At 46.7% G+C, this 24,711-nt stretch overlaps 1 protein-coding gene and 1 long non-coding RNA gene across 2 annotated transcripts in view; one reads left to right on the top strand and one right to left on the bottom strand.

Moving 5' to 3' along the window:
- The window catches only part of CPLX1 (complexin 1), a 215,318-nt gene that overhangs the window by 60,209 nt on the left and 130,398 nt on the right, over positions 1–24,711 (bottom strand). The window lies entirely within an intron of this gene.
- LOC311521412 overlaps positions 20,293–24,711 on the top strand; it is a 29,268-nt gene continuing 24,849 nt past the window's right edge. Inside the window, exon 1 of the long non-coding RNA XR_014711893.1 lies at positions 20,293–20,440. This is a non-coding gene — a long non-coding RNA (uncharacterized lncRNA). The remainder of the gene's footprint in view (positions 20,441–24,711) is intronic.

Genomic DNA, 24,711 nt, shown 5'->3' with positions numbered 1-24,711 from the left:
TATCGTCATCCCTTGGAGTCTTTAAATCAAGATTAGATTTTTTCTCTAAAAGATACACTCTAGTGCAGCCACAAATTACTGTGCTTGTATTCAGATACACAGAAGAGATCAGTGGGTGAAAATCTCTAGCCTGTGTTACATAGGTCAAACTATATAACCATAGTGGTCTCTTCTGGCTTTAAAAGATATGCGTTGTATTCCTCGCCATTCATAGATTTGCAAGCAGATGGCTAGAGCATTGGTGAAGGTGGCTGTCTCAGGTTCAGATTGACGGTGTCAAAAACCTTTTGCAGGTTAATGCCATCACTGTGTGGAAGATTCTTTGTCTGTACCACAGCATCTACTGGTGGAGGGGTCTAAATTGGTAGACACTTTTGTTAATCCAAGCTGTCTCCACTCCATGGCTGGGTTGAATCATGTTTCTTGTGACAAAATTCCAGATCATTTTGTGCATAAAACCAGGCTGAGCTGTCTGCTCTCCTCAGTACACAGAGACTTCTCAAGGGGCTTGGTCTCCCTGGCTACGTTTAGCCCGTGATGCTCTCTGAGGCACTAGTGGAGTTAAGAGCACTTCATCCTGCAACCTGTCCACTGGATGCATGTCCTTCTTGGCTGGTGAAGGTCAGGAGGAGAGCACTGGGTCCATTGCTGGAGAGCACTGCCAACACCTCCATTAGGGAGGGCAGGGTGCCGGCTTCTCTTAAAGAAGCTGGGGTGCATCCTTCGACCAAAAACACACACTTGAGGACGAAAACCTGGATAACCAGCATCACATCTGCCATTTCTAGTGCAGGCCCTAGAGAAGGTTGTGGCAAGATGAGTCTCCAAGTACATAGCTGCCTCAGACCTCTGATTCATTCAGTCTGGGTGCAGTCTATGAACTGGTGACATCAGTGGATGGTCTCCTCCAGATGCAGGATGATGGTCCTGTATCCATGCTGACTGTGTTCGATCTAGGTACCACTGTTCCTACTTTTAATGGACGTGTCTCGCCATTTGTGACTCAGCTGTGCAATCTAGGGGCACAGTTTGGATCCCTAGGTGTTGCTGGATGGTGATACAGCTGCAGTGTGAAGTAATACCCCATACTGCTGACAGTGTAATCGTTTGGATGAAATGTAAACTGGGAGGCAGGTTGGTCCAGTGGATAGACCTCTGGAGTTCCAGTCCAAGCTCTGCCATTGGCCTACTGGCTGACCTTGGGCAAGGCACTTCATCTCTGTGCGCCAAACTTTCCCCATCTATAAAATGGAGTTGACGATACTGACATATTTTGTTGCATGCTTTGAGATCTACAGATGGAAATAGCAATTATTGTCTAACGCTTGATCCTGCAAATGCCTACTCATGATGGAGTAGTTCCATCAAGGCCACAAGGACTGCTCATGAGAGTAAGCATTCACAGGATCGAGCTGGAGTTTGCAAAGAGCTCTGGGATGAAAGCTGCTATCCTATTACTGTCAGCCTTTGCCAATTAATCCCAGGCAGGAGCCTACTGGTTCAAAAGCAATGGCATCTCACGCTTTTCCTCTTCTCACTTCCTGTTACCAGCCAGTAATAACTCTCCCTGTTAGGGATGTAACTGTCCTGGATCACAGGCAAGAACTGATCCAAGAGCTGATTCTGTCTCGTCAAACAGCAGTATCCCAGCGTAGAACAGCAAGAGCTGCCACTTCATCTAATTACACATATAGATGTATGCAGAGAGAGCTGTCCAATCAGCACAGGTACATGAGCTCTGCTTTTCTCAGACAAGCAGAAGAAGGAGCTAAGGGGGAAGAGGCTTGGGTCTTCATCTACTTCTCTCTGCTGTGTCAGCTTTACTGGGGAAGGTGAGCAGGCTGGGTCCGGTCCTCCACCACCCGGCATCTTGCGTCGTCACTTAGGGCCAGACCCTCAAAGTTATTTGGCGCCTCACTCCCACTGAAAGCTCTTGGAGGATCTAGGCCAACGAGGGCTTCATCCAGTGTAGAAAGAAGTCAATCGGAGCCTTTTCCACTGACTTCAGTGGACACTGGATCCAGACCAGTCATGACAGAATGGCTGTAATGGCTGCCTTGCTAGAATCTGACAGGTCAGACTTACACAGCCACTTAGCACTGGCGTAAGGGCTTCATCCATCACGCACTGATGCCAGTGTACAGTGGTTTAGCATAGATGCTGACTGCTATACTGAGCAGCAGTATTATGTTTTGAGGCACGTCGCTACCACCTGCCCTTAGCGTGAAGAAAATCCTTGTCTGCGCCTGCCATGGGTCAGCTCCCCAGCCCCACTGCCCACTGTCAACACGGTCCCTCCCCTCTAGGCCTCACAGGCCCTGCTGTCGCGCTGCAGGTTAGCAATAGGCCCACTCCAGCCCTCCATGCATCTCCCTGGAGTTTCCATCCCTTGGTCCACTGGGTGGCCACAGTATTCACTGATTTGCTGCTTCCAAAGAAATAGCATGCCCAGCTCACCAGTTCCCCGCCCCACTTAACACACAGCACTGAGATATATTCAGAGTGAATCATAGAATCATAGAATCATAGAATATCAGGGTTGGAAGGGACCCCAGAAGGTCATCTAGTCCAACCCCCTGCTCGAAGCAGGACCAATTCCCAGTTAAATCATCCCAGCCAGGGCTTTGTCAAGCCTGACCTTAAAAACCTCTAAGGAAGGAGATTCTACCACCTCCCTAGGTAACGCATTCCAGTGTTTCACCACCCTCTTAGTGAAAAAGTTTTTCCTAATATCCAATCTAAACCTCCCCCACTGCAACTTGACATCAAATATGACATCAAATATGAGTTCACCTTCTGGGTGTGGTGTTCTGTCCCATCTAGTGGTGCTGAGACCACTTAGAGAGAGTTAAATAAGTCTGCTCTACAGCCTTAGCTAACAGTCAGTCGGCTTTTAACTCATGTGGTAGAGGCTCATGCACTAATCTCCAGAGGTCCCAGGTTCAATCCTGCTGACCAGGGTCTGTCAGTGTTACACATATATACCCTATACATATATATATATACTTATATGCTATACATAGCTCCTTAGTATAGCAGGAAACATTTATGTTGAACCACTCTTGATGTGAAGTCATAGAATAGAATATCAGGGTTGGAAAGGACCTCAGGAGGTCATCTAGTCCAACCCCTGCTCAAAGCAGGACCAATCCCCAGTTTTTGCCCCAGATCCCTAAATGGCCCCTCAAGGATTGAGCTCACAACCCTGGGTTTAGCAGGCCCATGCTCAAACCACTGAGCTATCCCTCCAACAACTACTTTTCTTGACTCTGAGAACCATATTCCTCAGTCTTGAGGAAACAAACAGAATAATCAGGAAAGGGGAAAGGGATGAATTCATAAACGGAGCTGGGCAGATAATAGAAAAGATTATTTGCAAATGTTTTGGTAAAAAGAAAAGTCATGAAATGTGTCAATATTAATAAATTCTCTACCCAGATTGAACACTGGGTGAGAAATGAAGAAATAGAGGATAATATTTACTATGTGATCTATTCAACATAGCATGAAATCTATCAAATAAGTTGCTGGGTGAATCTTATTCAAGCAGCTCTATTGTTAATGGTGTACACCGGTAACTGGAAATGAAGGTTAATAAGAAGTGATGGAACTGGACTGTGTTTTAAAATGTGTTAACGAGTCTCACTAACCATTTGGGTCCCTCACTGTGACTGGGTGGAAAGGTTAGCACTAGGCCCAGATTGTTAAAGCTATTTAGGTGCCTAAAGATGCAGCTATACCTATTGAGGCACTGCCATTACTTTTAACCTTCCTTGGAAGCATCAGGTAAGTGGGTACAGCAGTTGGAATTAAAAGGCTTATGGATCTATCCAGTATGGCAAAGCTGATGTTCCTAGCCATATAAGATAACCATTACTTCTGCTCTTTTCCTCTGATTTTTGAAGTATGGTGTTAGACTAAGGCCTGGGCTAAAATTTTCAAAAGAGCCCAAGTGACCTAAATGCTTGAAAGCCTAAGTCTTACTAGAAGCCAGTGGGGCTTAGACCCCAATGACCAGATTTTTAAAAGTATTTAGGTCCCTAAAGGTGCAAATAGATGCCTAGTGGGATTTTTGAGTTAGGTACCTTAGGACACTTCAAATCAGTTGGAGTTTGGTGCTTAACCTGCTTAGGCAAAACCCCACTACATGTATCTTTAGGCACCTACCTACTTTTGACTATCTGGCTCTTCGATGAGTATAGCCCTAGAATGGTGGGCAAACACAGCACATGTCCCTCCTCTTTCTCAGCAATGAGCTAGATTGTGCCTGGTGGGCAAAGCTAAGGGTAGGCATGAAGGAAAAAGCAGCAAGTATTCTGCCTCTGGGAAGCAGAATGTCTCCCATCACCTCCAGGGCACCATCTTGTGGTCTGCCCCGTCATACACCCCTTTGCTCAGTGTAGCTCTCTGCCCCCAGAGGTGGCCCAGCTAGCTCCTATGGGCAAGGTATGGGACAGATCTATGGCAGTGCCTTTCACCCCACGTCTTCTGGGGCAACCTATGCCCTCAGGGTAGTAATGTGGGGGGAGTCCCTGAGCGACAGTGGTGGGTTGGGGTTGTAGGCACTATTGACCTAGCACTTGGTGCAAGTGCTAGAGGAGCCAACTATGGGGGGAGCTTTTCTTGACCTGCTGCTCGCAAACCGGGAAGAATTAGTGGGGGAAGCAAAAGTGGATGGGAATCTGGGAGGCAGTGACCATGAGTTGGTTGAGTTCAGGATCCTGACGCAGGGAAGAAAGGTAAGCAGCAGGATACGGACTCTGGACTTCAGGAAAGCAGACTTTGACTCCCTCAGGGAACGGATGGGTAGGATCCCCTGGGGGACTAACATGAAGGGGAAAGGAGTCCAGGAGAGCTGACTGTATTTCAAGGAATCCCTGTTGAGGTTACAGGGACAAACCATCCCGATGTGTCGAAAGAATAGCAAATATGGCAGGCGACCAGCTTGGCTTAACGGTGAAATCCTAGTGGATCTTAAACATAAAAAAGAAGCTTACAAGAAGTGGAAGGTTGGACATATGACCAGGGAAGAGTATAAAAATATTGCTCGGGCATGTAGGAATGAGATCAGGAGGGCCAAATCGCACCTGGAGCTGCAGCTAGCCAGAGATGTCAAGAGTAACAAGAAGCATTTCTTCAGGTATGTTGGCAACAAGAAGAAAGCCAAGGAAAGTGTGGGCTCCTTAATGAATGAGGGACTCAACCTAGTGACAGAGGATGTGGAAAAAACTAAGGTGCTCAATGCTTTTTTTGCCTCTGTCTTCACTAACAAGGTCAGCTCCCAGACTGCTGCGCTGGGCATCACAACATGGGGAATAGATGGCCAGCCCTCTGTGGAGAAAGAGGTGGTTAGGGACTATTTAGAAAAGCTATTTAGACGTGCACAAGTCCATGGGGCTGGACGAGTTGCATCCGAGAGCGCTAAAGGAATTGGCGGCTGTGATTGCAGAGCCATTGGCCATTATCTTTGAAAACTCGTGGCGAACGGGGAAAGTCCCGGATGACTGGAAAAAGGCTAAAGTAGTGCCAATCTTTAAAAAAGGGAAAAAGGAGGATCCTGGGAACTACAGGCCAGTCAGCCTCACCTCAGTCTCTGGAAAAATCATGGAGCAGGTCCTCAAAGAATCAATCGTGAAGCACTTACATGAGAGGAAAGTGATCAGGAACAGTCAGCATGGATTCACCAAGGGAATGTCATGTCTGACTAATCTAATCGCCTTCTATGATGAGATTACTGGTTCTGTGGATGAAGGGAAAGCAGTGGATGTATTGTTTCTTGACTTTAGCAAAGCTTTTGACACCGTCTCCCACAGTATTCTTGTCAGCAAGTTAAAGAAGTACAGGCTGGATGAATGCACTATAAGGTGGGTAGAAAGTTGGCTAGATTGTCGGGCTCAACGGGTAGTGATCAATGGCTCCATGTCTAGTTGGCAGCCGGTGTCAAGTGGAGTGCCCCAGAGGTCGGTCCTGAGGCCGGTTTTGTTCAATATCTTCATAAATGATCTGGAGGATGGTGTGGATTGCACTCTCAGAAATTTGCGGATGATACTAAACTGGGAGGAGTGGTAGATACGCTGGAGGGCAGGGATAGGATACAGAGGAACCTAGACAAATTGGAGGATTAGGCCAAAAGAAATCTGATGAGGTTCAATAAGGATAAGTGCAGGGTCCTGCACTTAGGACGGAAGAACCCAATGCACAGCTACAGACTAGGGACCGAATGGCTAGGCGCAGTTCTGCGGAAAAGGGCCTAGGGGTGACAGTGGACGAAAAGCTGGATATGAGTCAGCAGTGTGCCCTGGTTGCCAAGAAGGCCAATGGCATTTTGGGATGTATAAGTAGGGGCATAGCGAGCAGATCGAGGGACGTGATCGTCCCCCTCTATTCGACATTGGTGAGGCCTCATCTGGAGTACTGTGTCCAGTTTTGGGCCCCACACTACAAGAAGGATGTGGATAAATTGGAGAGAGTCCAGCGAAGGGCATCAAAAATTATTAGGGATCTGGAACACATGACTTATGAGAAGAGGCTGAGGGAACTGAGATTGTTTAGTCTGCGGAAGAGAAGAATGAGGGGGGATTTGATAGCTGCTTTCAACTACCTGAGAGGTGGTTCCAGAGAGGATGGTTCTAGACTATTCTCAGTGGTAGAAGAGGACAGGACAAGGAGTAATGGTCTCAAGTTGCAGTGGGGGAGGTTTAGGTTGGATATTAGGAAAAACTTTTTCACTAGGAGGGTGGTGAAACACTGGAATGTGTTACCTAGGGAGGTGGTAGAATCTCCTTCCTTAGAAGTTTTTAAGGTCAGGCCTGAGAAAGCCCTGGCTGGGATGATTTAATTGGAGATGGGTCCTGCTTTGAGCAGGGGGTTGGACTAGATGACCTCCTGAAGTCCCTTCCAACCCTGATATTCTATGATTCTATGACCGATACCCTGTAATAATGTGCTATGTGCCTGACATTATACACTGTGACAAAGTTCCTGCTCTACCTTGGTGGGTCTTGCGCTTATTGGAGGATTTGCTCGCCTTGGAGCTTCACAGCAGCCCTCAGCTTGGCCGTTTTTCTGAATTCACAGTCCAGGTCGACTCCTCCTGTGTCTGACCAGGAGTTGGGAGGATTTGGGGGGAACCCGGGCCCGCCCTCTACTCCGGGTTCCAGCCCAGGGCCCTGTGGAATGCAGCTGTCGAGTGCCTCCTGGAACAGCTGTGCGACAGCTACAACTCCCTGGGCTACTTCCCCATGGCCTCCTCCCAATACCTTCTTTATTCTCACCATAGGACCTTCCTCCTGGTGTCTGATAATGCTTGTGCACCTCAGTCCTCCAACAGTCCGCGTTCTCACTCTCAGCTTCTAGTGCCTCTTGCTCCCAGCTCCACACATGCACACCACAAACTGAAGTGAGCTCCTTTTTAAAACCCAGGTGCCCTGATTAGCCTTCCTTAATTGATTCTAGCAGCTTCTTGATTGGCTGCAGATGTTCTAATCAACCTGTCTTGTCTCCAGAAGGTTCCTGATTGTTCTGGAACCTTCCCTGTTACCTTAGCCAGGGAAAAGGGACCTACTTAGCCTGGGGCTAACATATCTGCCTCCTATTACTCTCCTATAGCCATCTGGCCTGACCCTGTCACATATCCCACTCCCCCCGCTCAACACTATAGGGTTGGGCAAATTGGGATGTCAGGTAGTGTACTCGTGACAAGCCATCTGCATTGCCATGGTGGCTTCCAGCCCGGTGTTGTATGGTGAATTGGAAAGGTTGTAGGGACAGGAACCATCTGGTCACCCTTGAGTTCTTCTCTTTATTTCGCTGCATCCACTGGAGGGGTGCATGGTCAGCCACAAGGGTAAACCATCATCCCAGAAGGTAATAACGTAGTGTTTCCATGGCTCATTTCACAGCTAGGCACTCTCTTTCAACCACGGCATACTTCTGCTCTCTTGGGAGGAGTTTCCTGCTGAGGTAGAGGATTGGGTGTTCTTCATCTCCGACCATCTATGATAGGACAGCTCCCAATCCTACTTCAGATGCATCTGTTTGTAAAATGAATTCTTTGTTGAAGTCTGGGGCTATAAGCACGGGGTTACTGCAGAGGGCTCTCTGTAGATCCATGAATGCTTTCTCTGTGGCATCTGTCCACTTCACCATGTCTGGACCCCGGGCTTTTATCAGGTCTGTCAGGGGACTCGCTCTGGTAGCAAAATGGGGAATAAATTGTTGGTAGCACCCCACCACACCCAGGAATGCCCGGACTTGCTTTTTCCGATTCAGCTGGGGCCAATTTTGGATAGCCTCTAGTTTGTTTAGCTGGGGCTTGACCATGCCCCTTCCTACAATGTAGCCAAGGTATTTAGCCTTGGCTAGCCCTATAGCACACTTGGCTGGGTTGGCTGTGAGGCAAGCCTGCCTTAGCGAGTCCAGAACCGCTTCCACCTTTCCTAAGTGGGTTTCCCAGTCGGGGCTGTGAATAATCACATCATCCAGGTATGCCGCTGCATAACTGGTATGGGGCCGTAGGAGCTTGTCCATAAGATGCTGGAAGGTGGTAGGTGCCCCATGCAGTCCAAAAGGAAGAACAGTATATTGAAACAGACCCTTTGGTGTAGAGAATGCCATCTTTTCTTTCACATCTTTGGCAGGGGGAATCTGCCAGTATCCCTTTGTTAAATCAGGGGTGATCAAAAATCGGGCATTGCCCAGGCGGTCAACTAACTCATCGATACGGGGTATGGGGTATGCATTGACTTTGGATATCTCATTCAGCTGGCGAAAGTCATTACAAAACCTAGTGGTGCCATCGGGTTTGGGCACCAACACAATCGGGCTTGACCACTGACTGTGGGACTCTTCGATGACTCCCAGCTCCAACATCCTTTTTACCTCTGCCTTGATCTCCTCCCTTTTTGCTGCTGGGACCCGATAGGGCCTTAAAGTTACCTTTGCCCCAGGGTCTGTGATAATGTTGTGATATGCTTCGGTGGTCCGGCCTGGTTTGGTTGAAAACACGTCCTGGTATCGGTTAATCATCTCAGTTACCTCCTTCTTCTGGTTTGGTGTCAGATCAGTGGATATCCTGATCTGCTCCTGCATATTATTTCCCTGGATTGGGGTCTCTTGGGCCACTACACATACCTCTCGTTGGTGCCAAGGCTTTAAGAGGTTAATGTGATAAATTTGTTCTTGTTTCCGGCGTCCTGGCTGCCGCATCTTGAAGGTTACTTTCCCCACGGGTTCAACCACCTCATAGGGGCCCGGCCATTGGGCCAAAAGCTTGCTTTCTGCCGTGGGTACCAACACCATCACCCGATCCCCTGGTTGGAACTGTCGGACTTTTGCCTGGCGATTGTAATGGGTTCGCTGGGCCTCCTGCGCCTTTTCCAAATCATAGAATCATAGAATATCAGGGTTGGAAGGGACCCCAGAAGGTCATCTAGTCCAACCCCCTGCTCGAAGCAGGACCAATTCCCAGTTAAATCATCCCAGCCAGGGCTTTGTCAAGCCTGACCTTAAAAACCTCTAAGGAAGGAGATTCCACCACCTCCCTAGGTAACGCATTCCAGTGTTTCACCACCCTCTTAGTGAAAAAGTTTTTCCTAATATCCAATCTAAACCTCCCCCACTGCAACTTGAGACCATTACTCCTCGTTCTGTCATCTGCTACCATTGAGAACAGTCTAGAGCCATCCTCTTTGGAACCCCCTTTCAGGTAGTTGAAAGCAGCTATCAAATCCCCCCTCATTCTTCTCTTCTGCAGGCTAAACAATCCCAGCTCCCTCAGCCTCTCCTCATAACTCATGTGTTCCAGACCCCTAATCATTTTTGTTGCCCTTCGCTGGACTCTCTCCAATTTATCCACATCCTTCTTCTAGTGTGGGGCCCAAAACTGGACACAGTACTCCAGATGAGGCCTCACCAATGTCGAATAGAGGGGAACGATCACATCCCTCGATCTGCTCTCTATGCCCCTACTTATACATCCCAAAATGCCATTGGCCTTCTTGGCAACAAGGGCACACTGCTGACTCATATCCAGCTTCTCATCCACTGTCACCCCTAGGTCCTTTTCCGCAGAACTGCTGCCTAGCCATTCAGTCCCTAGTCTGTAGCTGTGCATTGGGTTCTTCCGTCCTAAGTGCAGGACCCTGCACTTATCCTTATTGAACCTCATCAAATTTCTTTTGGCCCAATCCTCCAATTTGTCTAGGTCCTTCTGTATCCTATCCCTCCCCTCCAGCGTATCTACCACTCCTCCCAGTTTAGTATCATCCGCAAATTTGCTGAGAGTGCAATCCACACCATCCTCCAGATCATTTATGAAGATATTGAACAAAACCGGCCCCAGGACCGACCCTTGGGGCACTCCACTTGATACCGGCTGCCAACTAGACATGGAGCCATTGATCACTACCCGTTGAGCCCGACAATCTAGCCAGCTTTCTACCCACCTTATAGTGCATTCATCCAGCCCATACTTCCTTAACTTGCTGACAAGAATACTGTGGGAGACCGTGTCAAAAGCTTTGCTAAAGTCAAGAAACAATACATCCACTGCTTTCCCTTCATCCACAGAACCAATAATCTCATCATAAAAGGCGATTAGATTAGTCAGGCATGACCTGGCTGTTCCTGATCACTTTCCTCTCATGCAAGTGCTTCAGGATTGATTCTTTGAGGACCTGCTCCATGATTTCTGTACAATCGGGATGTCCCAGGCTATCCATTCTCACATCTGCAACACATGGTCAATTATATTTCTCCCCTCATTGGATTCCTCTTCCCAGATTTCTTTTGCAATATCTAGTATGCCACGGGGGTGGCGTCCATATAATAATTCAAAGGGGGAAAACCCAGTTGAGGCCTGAGGTACCTCCCAGATTGCAAACATAAGGTAGGGTAGTAGGGTGTCCCAATCCTTCCCATCTCAACTTACCACTTTCCTTATCATTGCCTTGAGGGTTCGGTTAAATGTTTCTACCAGCTCATCGGTCTGCGGATGATAGACTGAAGTTCTCAGGGTATGTATATGGAGCAGCGTACAGAGGTCCTTCATTAGCTTCAACATAAATGGGGTACCTTGGTCTGTTAATATCTCCTTTGGTAGCCCCACTCGGGCAAAGATCCCCACCAACTCTTTAGCTATCGTTTTAGAGGCCGTGTTCCGCAGGAGGACGGCTTCTGGGTAGCGAGTAGCATAATCCAGAACGACAAGTATATATTGATGGCCCCGGGCTGTCTTCTCCAGGGGTCCCACTAGATCCATGGCTATTCGCTCGAAGGGGACCTCTATGATGGGAAGGGGTACTAAAGGTGCCCTGAAGTGGGGACGGGGACAGTGCAGCTGACACTCCGGACAGGACGCACAGTACCTCCACACTTCTTCATGTACTCCGGGCCAGAAGAATTGTCGCAGGACCCGTGCCAGGGTCTTCTCTACCCCCAAATGCCCCCCAAAAAGATGACTATGGGCCAGACTTAATCCAGCATTCTGGTGTTTTTGAGGTACTAGGATCTGCTGTACCTTCTGCTCCTGTACTGGTGCAACTCAGTATAAGAGATTCTTCCTCATTATGAAGTAGGATCCTGGTCCCTGGGTTTCCCCTTCCATGGGGACCCCATTTATTTCAGTCACCTCCTTCCTAATGTTGTCGTACCTTGGGTCTTTAGCCTGCTCCCGTCCAAAATTTCCTCTCCCGGGGCTAATCAGCCCGAGCTCTAGGGGGCCAGTCTCTGTTGCCTCTACTGGTTCAGAGGCGTTAGGGTGTGGGTCAGACTCGGGTGCTTCTCCCTCCTGGGTGGCCTCCTTTTCAGCTGCTCGGGTCCGCCTACCTACGAGAGCGACCCTCTGGCTTTGGGCCAGTATTCTGGTTCCCAAGGCCTTAGCTGCCCTTCTTTCCCTTTTCGTCTTTCTACACTGTCTGGGAGTGGAGAACAAATCTGGGGATATTTCAGAGAAGGTTGGGTGTTGACAGCCTACTGTGGATGCCTCACTACTTTCAGGGCTTCCCCCTTTCTCCAATTCCCCTACCGGGAGTAAGTCTCCAAACCCTGGGAAGTCCCTCCCTATGAGCACTGGGTATGGGAGTTCAGGGACTACACCTGCTGTTACCTTAGTAGTGTTCCCCTGAATCTCGATTTTTACTGGGATGGTGGGGTAATAACCAACTGTCCCATGGACGCATGTTATCCCCGTATGCTTAGCCCACAGCAGCTGACTACACTTCACGAGCTTCCCCGAAACAAGCGTGATAGCACTCCCTGAATCAACCAGTGCTGTGTTCTCTACCCTATTTAGCTTCACTGATCTAGTGTACATATGTGGGGTTAGTGAGACCCCCACAAGGTGGATTAGGGAGCATGGTCTGCCCAGTTTCCCAGGTTACACTGCATCAGCTCCTCGGCATTGGGACACTGTGCAGCTATGTGTCCCCACTCCCCGCAGGCGTAACATCTGTATGGAGCCCTAGGCATTCCCTGGTCTCTTGGTTTGGGTAGTCTAACATCATGATCCTCTTCCCCCTCAGTGCTCCAACTCTTTGTGGCTTCTGGTGGGCCTTCAGCCCCCCTCTTTTTCCACCTGGGCTCTCCTGGTGGCCCAGTCACCTGAGCTCTAGGGCTTGGTGCTGCTAGTTTAACCCGGGGTGCTTCTTCCTTAACCAGTCGGGTCAGCTCCCTCGCCGTCCTTCGCCTTTCTACCAGCGCGACAACCTCATCGTAGGTGGAGGGTTCGTTCTGGCTTACCCAGGTGCGAAGGTCTGGCGGTAGTCCTCTCATGTACCGGTCGATGACCAGAACCTCTAGTATCTCCTCCGGACTCCGGGACTCAGTTCGTAACCACTTTCGTGCAAGATGGATGAGGGCATATAATTTGGACTGCAAGTTTTTGTTTTCCTGGTATCTCCACTCATGATATCACTGGGCCCGCACTGCGGTCGTTACCCCAGATCTGGCCAGGATCTTTGCTTTCAGCTGGGGGTAGTCTGCCGCAGCCTCTTCAGGCAAATCATAGTAGGCCTTCTAGGCCTCCCCACACAGGAATGGAGTGAGGATACCAGACCACTGTTCTTGGGGCCAAGCCTCCCGCAGGGCTGACTTCTCAAAGGCCAGGATGTATGCCTCTACATCATCCTCCCGGGTCATTTTCTGCAGCCAATTGCTGGCCCGCATGATCTGCGTCCCAACATGGCCGCGGTTCAGCTCTGTAAGGGCCTTTACCTGGTTTACCAGTTCCCGCAACATGGCCCGGGCTTGAACAGCCTGATCCATCAGCAGGCAATTAGTCTCTTGCTGCAGCCGCACTGCCTCCTGTTGGGCGGCTGCCTGGACACGAGTAGCCTCCTGCTGGGCAGCCGCGGCTTGTATCAGTGCCCTGTGGAATGCAACTGTCTAGAGTGCCTCCTGGAACAGCTGTGCGACAGCTACAACTCCCTGGGCTACTTCCCCATGGCCTCCTCCCAATACCTTCTTTATTCTCACCATAGGACCTTCCTCCTGGTGTCTGATAATGCTTGTGCACCTCAGTCCTCCAACAGTCCGCGTTCTCACTCTCAGCTTCTAGTGCCTCTTGCTCCCAGCTCCTCACACGCACACCACAAACTGAAGTGAGCTCCTTTTTAAAACCCAGGTGCCCTGATTAGCTTTCCTTAATTGATTCTAGCAGCTTCTTGATTGGCTGCAGATGTTCTAATCAGCCTGTCTTGTCTCCAGAAGGTTCCTGATTGTTCTGGATTGTTACCTTACCCAGGGAAAAGGGACCTACTTAGCCTGGGGCTAATATATCTGCCTTCTATTACTCTCCTATAGCCATCTGGCCCGACCCGGTCACAACACCTGTAGTGCTGCTGGTCCCAGGAGAACAATAACGGCCTACATTTTAATGATTCTTTTGCTGGCTATGAGGAAATGGTCAGGAATTTGATTCAAGTGATGCCATTTGTCTGCTTTTTAGGCAGCAGGGTATGTCCCTGGCCTGGGACTTGGGAGAGCCGGGCTCAATGTCTACCTCTGACACAGTCTCCTTGTGTGACCTTGGGCAAGTCACTTGGTCTCTGTGGCTCTGTTCCCCAGTTGTGCAATGAGGGTAATAGCATTGCCCTGCTTCACAAGGGTGTTCTGAGGATAAAATTCATCAATGAATGTGAGGCACTCACATGCTTCAGTGACGAGAGAGATGCCAGTGCCTAGAGAGATAGTGGATCTGGAGGAAGTCCTTGCTCCATATTTCATTTGATAATGACTGTTGCTATATAAGGCTCAATGAGCCCTTCGGAGTCAGGTTTTGTTAGGAAAGAAAACATTTTTCCACAAATGGCCCAAGCCCTCAGCTCAGGGCTTGTCTATGTGGGGAAATTTACTGGCAGCGGCAGGACTATACCGGTGTAACTGTACTGCTACGGTTATAGCGATAGAACAGGCATAGAATCATAGAATATCAGGGTTGGAAGTGACCTCAGGAGGTCATCTAGTCCAACCCCCTGCTCAAAGCAGGACTAATCCCCAGTTTGTGCCCCAGATCCCTAAATGGCCCCCTCAAGGATTGAACTCACAACCCTGGGTTTAGCAGGCCAATGCTCAAACCACTGAGCTATCCCCCACCCCCTTACATCATACAGGAGTGCCGACTGGATGATGATATAAAGCACTGACATGCTGCTGCATCGGTAGATCTCAAAGTGCTGTACAAGGAAAAGCAAGTGTGAATTTCTCCATTCGACAGCTGAAGAACTGAAGCGCAAAGAAGTCTTAATAAATTGTCTGTAGTTACACAGTGAGTCACTGCCAGAGGCAAGACTAGAACCCAGGACTCTTAATGGTTAGCTCCCTGCACTAGCCAGTGAACCACAATGCCTAGAGCGCACAGGGTGATTGTTTACAGTCATGAAAGGCCTGTGGCACCATTCTCATGCCCTGTCTCAATTACAGTCCTGGCAATTACATTAAATAGAGTTGCAATTTGGATTATGGTATTCTTCAATCCAGTCCTAAGGGGTCAGATCCTCAACTGGTGTAAATCACCATCATGCAACCGACATCAGCGGTTTGGGCCCATTCATTGTTGTATAGTGCCAAGCACTTTTTAAACAGCTGTCGTGTTTCACCTCTCTTTTAACGCTGGATGAAGTGATTGATGAAGCGCTTGAGTGCTTTAGGATCCTGAAAGATGCTATGTAAATAGAAAATATTACTTTAATTCCTCATTTTTAAAAATAGTCCAGTAACTACGGGAGTGTCTCCCATGGGACCTAGTTAGGAGCTGTCCTATTATTCTGAGTATCTCGTTGACAGCAATTAGGAGGGGATTGGGATTTAGCCCTGAACACTGGAATGTAGTTAAACAAGAACAGTCTTGCATGTGGAAGCCAATTTACTATACATGCCCAATAATACAGTAGGGAAAAACTAAGCCAGTGGAGTCTTCTAAAAAAACTGAATTAAAATTACTTGTGTGGGGGGGGAATGAAGTCAGTTTGTTTCCCAGATAAAACATTTGTGGAATGGTGCCTTCCTTTGCTGAATTTTTAAAGTATCAAAAGTGACAAGGACAGAAAATCAGCTGGCGAAAGTTGGCGGAGCACCACTGCGGTCAGTGGGGTTATGTTGGTTCACTCCAGCTGAGGAACTGGTCTGTAGATTTGCATTCAGATGGCCCAGAAAATTCGGTATTGTTTATATGAAAGAGTCAATGAAAATGTACACGCATGCTTATGGAAAAGGGCTATTGAACGTAATGAGGATTGAACCAATGTGGTTATATGGTATCTAATTAAGGTTCTCTAGAATTATTATAAAGAGCTATAGAATGTAATAAAGAATAGGTATGTCTACAAAGTACGCTAAGCCCAGGCTCTGATTCAGGTTGGAGCCCAAGCCCCCCTTCTGTCCACACACAACAAGTATTACTCCAGTCAACAATCAGTCAGGACTAGGAGTCTGCTGGGGGTGGGTGGGTAGGAGTCCGAGTCCTCTTGTGACTTGGGTCCAGGCCCTGTCATTGTGACGTATGGACTCAGCTCAAGCTGCAGACCCAAGTCAGAAGGTCTGCGTCGTGCAGCATGGATACATTAGTACAACTGTGAGACCTGGGTCCAGCAATTGTAAACCCAGGTTTACAATGCAGTGTGGATGCAGGCTTGGAAAGACAGACAGAAAGACAAAGATGGGTCTCATAGACCAGAGTTTACAATGCACTGTAGATACCCAGTGGGATCTCCCTCTCTAGACCCCTTAAAATTATCATACAAATGTAATTACAGCTCTGCTACAGAATATCACAGACTGTAAGCTCTTCGGACCGTCTTTTTATACAGTGCCTAGAGCAGTGGGGCCCTGGTCTCTGACTGGGCACTGCCACAATACAAATAAACAACAACAACCACAATACAGGTCGGTTCAGAAATTGCTGTCAAACTCCACTCAGTTCTGGAGGACATTTCCATGAGCACAGTCCTGCCTTTCAAGTCTCAGCTGAGGCCACACTGGTGTCCAGTGAGTTAGCTCTGCCAGTCTTTCACTCTTCACCTCTCATTGAAGTTATGAGTGGTGATTAGCTTGATAATTTCCTCCTAGTCCCTTCGGGTCATTTGCCCTCTCTGCAGCTAGGAAAGTTGTTGAGATACAGGAAGAACTAAACTAAACCTGAACTTTTTAAAGCTTAAGGCCTAAGGAGATGGGTGTCCAACTCCCAATGACTTCCAATGTAATCTGAGCCCCTAACTCCTTTATGTTCCTTTGAGAATCCCAGCCAGAAGATATTGGCTTATATGCCCTGCCCTTTTGTAGCCCCACTATGTCCCTTCCTTTCCTCGACGCCACTGGAGGTGGATCAGTGCCCTTCAGAAGACAATCATCTCCTCAGTCAATTGCCCTCTCAGCCGGGACCTACTCACTGTCACCGCAGTGGAATAATACTGGAACACCAGCTCACTGGAGCAGGTGGCAGGAGAGAGTGGTTTGGGCCCTGCCCATCCTTGGCATGTGAGCAGAAGATATGAGCCAATGGATTCCTCATACACACTGATGTCGCACCGTGCTGGGTGTGGAGTTATAGATGGATCCGGGGAGCTCAGGGAACTCCTTGGCTGCTCACGTCTCCATGGAGGCAATCCCCTCACCAACTGTGCTTCTTTTGACTTCCTAGATGGAAATAGGCTAGCAGGGCTCTTTAGGATTTTTAGGCAGGTGGGTTTTTCTAAAGGCTTCAGCTGAGCTCAGAGCCCGATTGTGTTAGACACTGTAGATACACCAACACAGTCACTGCCCTGCAAAGCTTAGGGTTAGGGAATTGAACCCAAAGCCAGCACCTTAACCACACCCCAGCCACAGATTTGAACTGAAAAGTTCCCTAGGGTTGTAAAAGGTGCACTGTCTGTCAGACAGGACATTTCAGTTGTCCAGGCCATAAACTTTACCTTTAGAATAGCAGAACACGATTAATTGCTGGGGAAAGTATTATCCAGGCCCTTAACTTTTGACTTGAGGAGAATATTCTTCTGGCTCTCTTTAGCTGTGAGTAGTCTGTGATAGAGAATGAATTTTATATTTCCCTCCACAGGAATGGTACATCTTCACAACCAGGTTTTCAAGCAGGTTTGAGTTGGCATTTTGAAAGCCCCCTGGTGCTAGCTACATCTGAAGTTGTTCTTTTCCAAGAATAAAACATCCCCCAGTTTCCCTAAAATCAGAGAGCTTTGCAAACACTGTAAAGCTGTTTAACAGAAGCAAAATTTTACCAAGAGAAAATTTGCCCTGCTGGGTTTGGAGCTTATTGTCAAAGGAATTATTGCAGAGCGGAGTCAATACACATCCTGTTATTCCAGTGCCCTCCAGACCAGATTTTCATGGCTAAGCATCAGTTAAATATGCAAATACTCAAGTGAAGCATTCAAGGCAAATTAGTTATGGGATGTTGCAGGTTGATCATCTCACATTAGGATGTAGGTCTACAAATATAAACCTCAATTTCATCTTTTTGGGACTCAGAGCCTGAGGGTTACTTTGGCAACCAGATCAAAAAGACAGCATTAAGACAACACTTTTCCACATGAAAAAAGGAAGCCAGCAGGCCCAACATTAGCAAGAGTGGGTGGGACAGCCTCTAGAGAGCTTATCCAAATCTGATCATCCCAAATGTTGTCACCTTCCTCAAGGTTAAAATCAACACAGGCTAGTATATTTCATGGGAGCTCTGGAAATGATGCAGTCCTCATCAAGGTTCAAGATTTTTATTCTTTTCCTGGGGAAAGGGAGTTCATTTTTTGTTTCTGCCAGTTTTTTAGTTCTAAAATTCCAAGGATGGCAGAGAACTTTATTGCCAGTGGCTGAGATTCTCAAAACCATCCAGGGGATTGTACTGCCTATTAAAATTAATGGGACTACTGGAACAAGATGGGGATAGAAGTGTCTGTTACCTCGAGAGTACACTTGTCTCAGAATCTGGAGTAGAACTCATGATTCTTGAGTCTCAGCATTCCTCTGTTGTCAGCAAATAGCTATGAAACTCACTGGCCAAATGTGTGTCCCACCCCCTTCTACTGGTGGGTCCACAAAGAGAAAGATACCGTATTATTGCTATCAGTCCGTCTTGCAGCTCAAGTGGAAGAGGGTCTGTGCTCTGGCTCTGAAGGGTCTAACCCTGCTGATGAGAATTCAAGAGAGTTTCACATGATGGAATTTCTGTTTTTTCAATTTGCTTTTTTAAAATGCAGGAAATTACATTAAAAACACATTAAAAGCTATTAAGGATGCAAAGTCAAGCACTCAAAAGTTAGTGAAAGAAAGAAAGAAAGAAAGAAAGAAAGAAAGAAAGAAAGAAAGAAAGAAAGAAAGAAAGAAAGAAAGAAAGAAAGAAAGAAAGAGAAAGAAAGAGGCTAAGATCTTCTTGAACCTTGAATATTATACATATATCCATGCTGCACTCCATATTCTGTTTTTTTCCCCAGAGTTCCAGTTTCACAGTGATTGTCAAAGACCAAGGTCAATTACTAAACTGAGAAACAAAAATGTAACACTGTCAAATACTGGAAATTTCTTTCTGTAGCATCTCGGTTCATTTCAGATTCTCCAGTTCCATCCATTAGGATCTCATCGAAGTTATTGCAAGTCTTTGTCTCTTATCATCAAATCAATTTCTCTGCCAGGCAGGGTATTATTCCCCCACAGTGGACCTATCAGTTAAAAAGATGTCTACTCTTTCAAGCTGCTCTTTAAAGACTTAATACAACTTTTCCAATTCTTCAGGAAACAGCTCCCTCTTTCAAAGGTTGGCGATTAGGGATTTTGCTCAAGAGAAAAATGAAGAGATTGGAGTCCCTTGCCTCTTCATCATTCTTTTCAAGCCAGCCACTCCTTACAAACAGGAAACACTATCATTTCTGTCACTAAACTCAGATCCACCCCAGTCATCTAGTGCAGTTCAACCTTTCTAGACTTCTGTATCCCTTTCAGGAGGCTGATTTTGTCTTGCATACCCCAAGTTTTGCCTCACTTAAAAACTACTTGCTTACAAAATCAGATATAAAAATACAAAAGTGTCACAGCACACTAGTATTGAAAAACTGCTGACTTTCTCATTTTTACCATATAATTATAAAATAAATTGATTGGAATATAAATATTGCGCTTACATTTCAGTATTAGACTTGAGCTTGTTTTTCACTTGTGAGCCTTGTCTGAAGCCCAAGCACCAGGCAGTGGGGCTGAAACATGTATCTTGGCTTGGCAGGATTCCCTGTGGCGTGAGGCCTCAGGCAACTGTCCTGCTTGCCACCCCCTAATGCTAGCCCTGCACTTGCAATCCCCCTAAACCCATCCCATGACCACCCTGGGGGCTGCAACCTCAAGGTTGAGAAACACTGATCTAGATGAGTTAATTACCCCCTGAAAAAACTTTGCATACACCCAGGGGTACACAGACCCTTGGCTGAGAACCACTGATCTAGTGGAAAGGGCCTTAGCTGCTGTCAAATGGTGCTGCTCCATTTGACTTCAATGATTCTGATTTGCACTCACTGAGGACCAGATCCCTTGCTCAGAAAAGTCACTCGGGAACATAGACATTTTCCAAGCCATGTTTCTCCCCAAGACAGCCAGATCCAAAATACTTAGGATGTCTTAGATGAATAACTTTTGTTTGGATATTGTCTTTTTCCCATGACACACCAAAGTATTGGTCCACTTCCTGGTCATATCGAAGAATTGTATGGCCTCATCTAGATTGCCTTTGATTTATAAAAGGCTGTGTTTCAAATTTCCTACTTTAAATATTGACCTAACATTTGACATTACAGCAAGGTCTCTACTCAGGCCTGGCTTCAGAGACACTGCCGGAGCACAGCAGGAGAGGCAGTCCGAGATGCCTCCTCACAAACAGGAGCAGCGAACAGGGGAATTGTGCGAGGGAGGAAGAGTCCTCCTGGTGTAGGAGAGCGACCATGTGATCCTTGTGGTGAGTTCATTGTTTGCTTGTTTGTTGTGTGCTTGCTTGCTTGACATTTATAATGCGGCCTGTATGGGGGGACTGTGTGCTGAAGCTAGTGACTGGCTAGGCAAGACTGAGAGCTTCCTAAGAAGGCTCTAGCCTACCACCCTTTGACTCCTAACCCCTTTATAATCCCTTGGCAATGGGTTGGAGCTATCACAGAGAGAACAGGGGTTTAAAAGCCAACCCCGAGCCACCAGCGGTGCTAGCAAATGGGAGTTTGACGAGGGAGTGCGTGAGGCAAATACACCGAACAAACCTGCTCTAAGCTTAGGCCAATAATCCCCTGAAAAAACAAAGCACAAACAAAAAGCCCTGCAAGAGTAACAATACTGCAGGCCGAAGTCCAGCAGCAGAATGGGGGCTAGCCAGTTTATTGCACTGAGTGCAGCTTGTATGTTTACCTGCCTTATGAGCAGGTGGCGGGCTTATGCGTGTAGGAATGCGTGGCCCTCAGAGACAGAGATAGCTGCATTTTTGATGACCAGGAGAATTGCATGGCGAATTGCCTGCTGGGTGCAAAGGTCACGGATCTCTCAAGACATCTAGATGGACTTATGCGCAGTGCTGGGGAGAAGCAGTGGTCGTAGTACAGGTAGGTGCCAGTGACATAGGGAGAGGTAGGAGAGAGGTCCTGGTGGCCAGATTTCAGATGCTAGGTAAGAGATTGAAGTCCAGGAGCTCCATGAAAGCAGTCTTTGAAATGCTTCCAGTTCCACACGCAGGACCAGTTAGACAGGCAGAACTGCAGGGTCTCAATGTGTGGATGAGACGACAGTGTAGGGAGGAGGGATTTAGGTTCACTAGGAACTGGGGAAGCTTTTGGGAAAGGAAGAGCCTAAACATGAAGGACGGGCTCCACCTAAACCAAAACAGAACCAAACAGCTGGAATATAAAATTAGAGAGGTCAGAGAGGAGTTTTTAAATGAACAGCTGGAAGAAAGCCGAGAGGTGTGGAGGAGCACACAGTTCAGACAGACACATACCTAAGGGGAGGATTTATTAAAAGCAATACTCTATATCCTAGTAAAGAGGAGAGGATAGAAGTTGATAAAGCACAGGTAGGAACTGAAGAGAAACAGTGAAACGAAAAAGAGTCCTATTTAATTACATCACATGAAGACAGACAAATAAATATCGACAAATTTTATAAGTGCTTATATACAAATGCAAGAAGTCTAAATATTAAGATGGGTGAACTTGAATGCCTGGTATTAAAAGAGGATATTGATGTGATAGGCATCACAGAAATTTGGTGGAATGATGACAATCAATGGGACACGGTAACACCAGGGTACAGAATATATAGGAATGACACAGTAGGTTGCACTGGTTGAGGAGTGGCACGATATGTGAAAGAAAGCATAGAATCAAATATAGTAAACATCTTAAATGAATCAAACAGTATCATAGAATCTCTATGGGTAGAAATTCCACGCTGGAATAAGAGTCTAGCAGTAGGAATCTCCTACTGACCACCTGACCAGGATGGTGACGGTGATAGTGAAATGCTCAGGGAAATTAGATATGAAAAAAACAAAAAACCCAATAATAGAGGGGGATTTCAGATATCCCCATATTGATTGGGAACATGTCACCTCAGGACAGGATTCAGAGATAAAATTTCTAGACACCATTAATGGCTGCTCCTTGGAGCAGTTTGTCCCGGAACCCACAAAGGGAAAGGCCATTCTTGATTTAGTTCTAAGTGGCGCACAGGATCTGGTCCAAGAAGTGAATATAGCTGAACTGCTCAGTAATAGCTACCATAAGGGAATTAAATTTAACATCCTTGTGGGGGGGAAAATACCAAAGAAACCCATCACAGTAGTATTTAACTTCAAAAAGGAACTACACAAAAATGAGGGCACTAGTTACATAGAAATTAAAAGGAACAGTCACAAGAGTGAAATGCCTGCAAGCTGCATGGAAGCTATTTTAAAACACCATAACAGAGGCACAAACTAAGCATATACTCCAAATTAAAAAAACCCAGTACAGACCAAAAAATGCCACCATGGCTAAACAATACAGTAAAAGAGGCAGTTAGAGGCCAAAAGGCATCCTATAAAAATTGGAAGTCAAATCCTACTGAGGAAAATAGAAAGGCACATAAACTCTGGCAAACTGAGTGTAAAAATATAATTAGGCAAGCCAAAAAATAATCTGAAGAGTAACGAGCAAAAGAAACAAAAACTAACAGCAAAAATGTGTAACTACATCCGAAGCGGGAAGTTGGTCAAACAAGCCAAGGTGGCACTAGAGGACCAAGGTGCTAAAAGAGCACTCAGCGTAGACAAGGCTGTTGCAGAGAAGCTAAACTAATTCTTTGCATTAGTCTTCATGCAGAGAATGTGAGGGACATTCCCACACCTCAGCCATTCTTTTCTGGTGACAAATCTGAGGAACTGTCCCAGACTGAGGTGTAAATAGAGGAGCTTTTGGAACAAATTGATAAACTAAACAGTAATAGGTCACCAGATGGTATTCACCCCAAGAGTTCTGAAGGAACTCAAACATGAAATTGTAGAACCACGAACTATGGTATGCAACCTATTATTCAAATTAGCCTCTGTACCAGATGACTGGAGGGTAGCTAATGTAACGCCAATCTTTAAAAAAGGCTCCAGAGGTGATCCTGGCAATTACAGGTCAGTAAGCATAACCACAGTACCACACAAATTGGTTGAAAGTATAGTAAAGAACAGAATTATCAGGCACATAAATGAACACAATCTGTTGGTGAAGAGTCAACATGGCTTTTGTAAAGGGAAATATGCCCCAACAACTCTTCGAATTCTTTGAGGATGGACAAGGGGATATAGTGAGCTTGGACTTTCAAAAAGCCATTGACAAAGTCCCTCACCAAAGACTCTTAAGCAAAGTAAGCTGTCATGGGATAAGAGGGAAGGGCCCCTCATGGGTCAGTAACTGGTTAAAAGATAGGAGACAAAGGGTAGGAATAAATGGCCAATAAATCCAATGCACAGCTACAGACTAGGGACTGAATGGCTAGGCAGCAGTTCTGCGGAAAAGGACCTAGGGGTGACAGTGGACGAGAAGCTGGATATGAGTCAGCAGTGTGCCCTTGTTGCCAAGAAGGCCAATGGCATTTTGGGATGTATAAGTAGGGGCATAGCGAGCAGATCGAGGGATGTGATCGTCCCCCTCTATTCGACATTGGTGAGGCCTCACCTGGAGTACTGTGTCCAGTTTTGGGCCCCACACTACAAGAAGGCTGTGGATAAATTGGAGAGAGTCCAGCGAAGGGCAACAAAAATTATTAGGGGTCTGGAACACATGACTTATGAGGAGAGGCTGAGGGAACTGGGATTGTTTAGTCTGCAGAAGAGAAGAATGAGGGGGGATTTGATAGCTGCTTTCAACTACCTGAGAGGTGGTTCCAGAGAGGATGGTTCTAGACTATTCTCTGTGGTAGAAGAGGACAGGACAAGGAGTAATGGTCTCAAGTTGCAGTGGGGGAGGTTTAGGTTGGATATTAGGATATTATGACCTCCTGAGGTCCCTTCCAACCCTGATATTCTATGATTCTATGATTCTATGGCCAGTTTTCATTATGAAGAGAGATAAATAGTGGGGGTCCCCTAGGGGTCTGTACTGGGACCAGTGCTGTTTAACATATTCAGAAATTATCTGAAAAAAGGGGGTAAACAGTGAGGTGGCAACATTTGAAGACAATACAAAATATTCAAGATAGTTAAGACCAAAGCAGACTGCGAAGAGTCACAAAGGAATCTCACAAAACTGGTTGACAACATGGCAGATGAAACTGAATAGTAATGCACATTGTAAAACATAATCCCAACTATACACACAAAATGATGGGGTCTAAATTAGCTGTTACCACTCAGGAAAGAGATCTTGGAGTCATTGTGGGTAGTTCTCTGAAATCATCTGCTCAATGTGCAGCTGCGGTCAAAAAAGCGAACAATGTCAGGATGATTAGGAAAGGGATAGATAAGACAGAAAATATCGTATTGTCCCTTCTTAAATCCATGGTATGCCCATACCTTGAATACAGTATCCAGTTCTGATCGCCCCATCTCAAAAAAAGATACATTAGAACTGGAAAAAGTACAGAGAAGGACAACAAAAATGATTACAGGTCTGGGACAGCTTCCATCTGAGGAGGGATTAAAAAGACTGGGACTGTTCAGCTGAGAAAAGAGACGACTAAGGGGGGATATGACCAAGGTCTATAAAAAAATTAGCAGTG

Source organism: Lepidochelys olivacea, assembly GCF_965140295.1.
Source record: "Lepidochelys olivacea isolate rLepOli2 genome assembly, chromosome: 5".
In the NCBI taxonomy this organism is placed as follows: Eukaryota; Metazoa; Chordata; order Testudines; family Cheloniidae; genus Lepidochelys; species Lepidochelys olivacea.
This window is presented reverse-complemented; position numbering and strand designations above follow the sequence as displayed.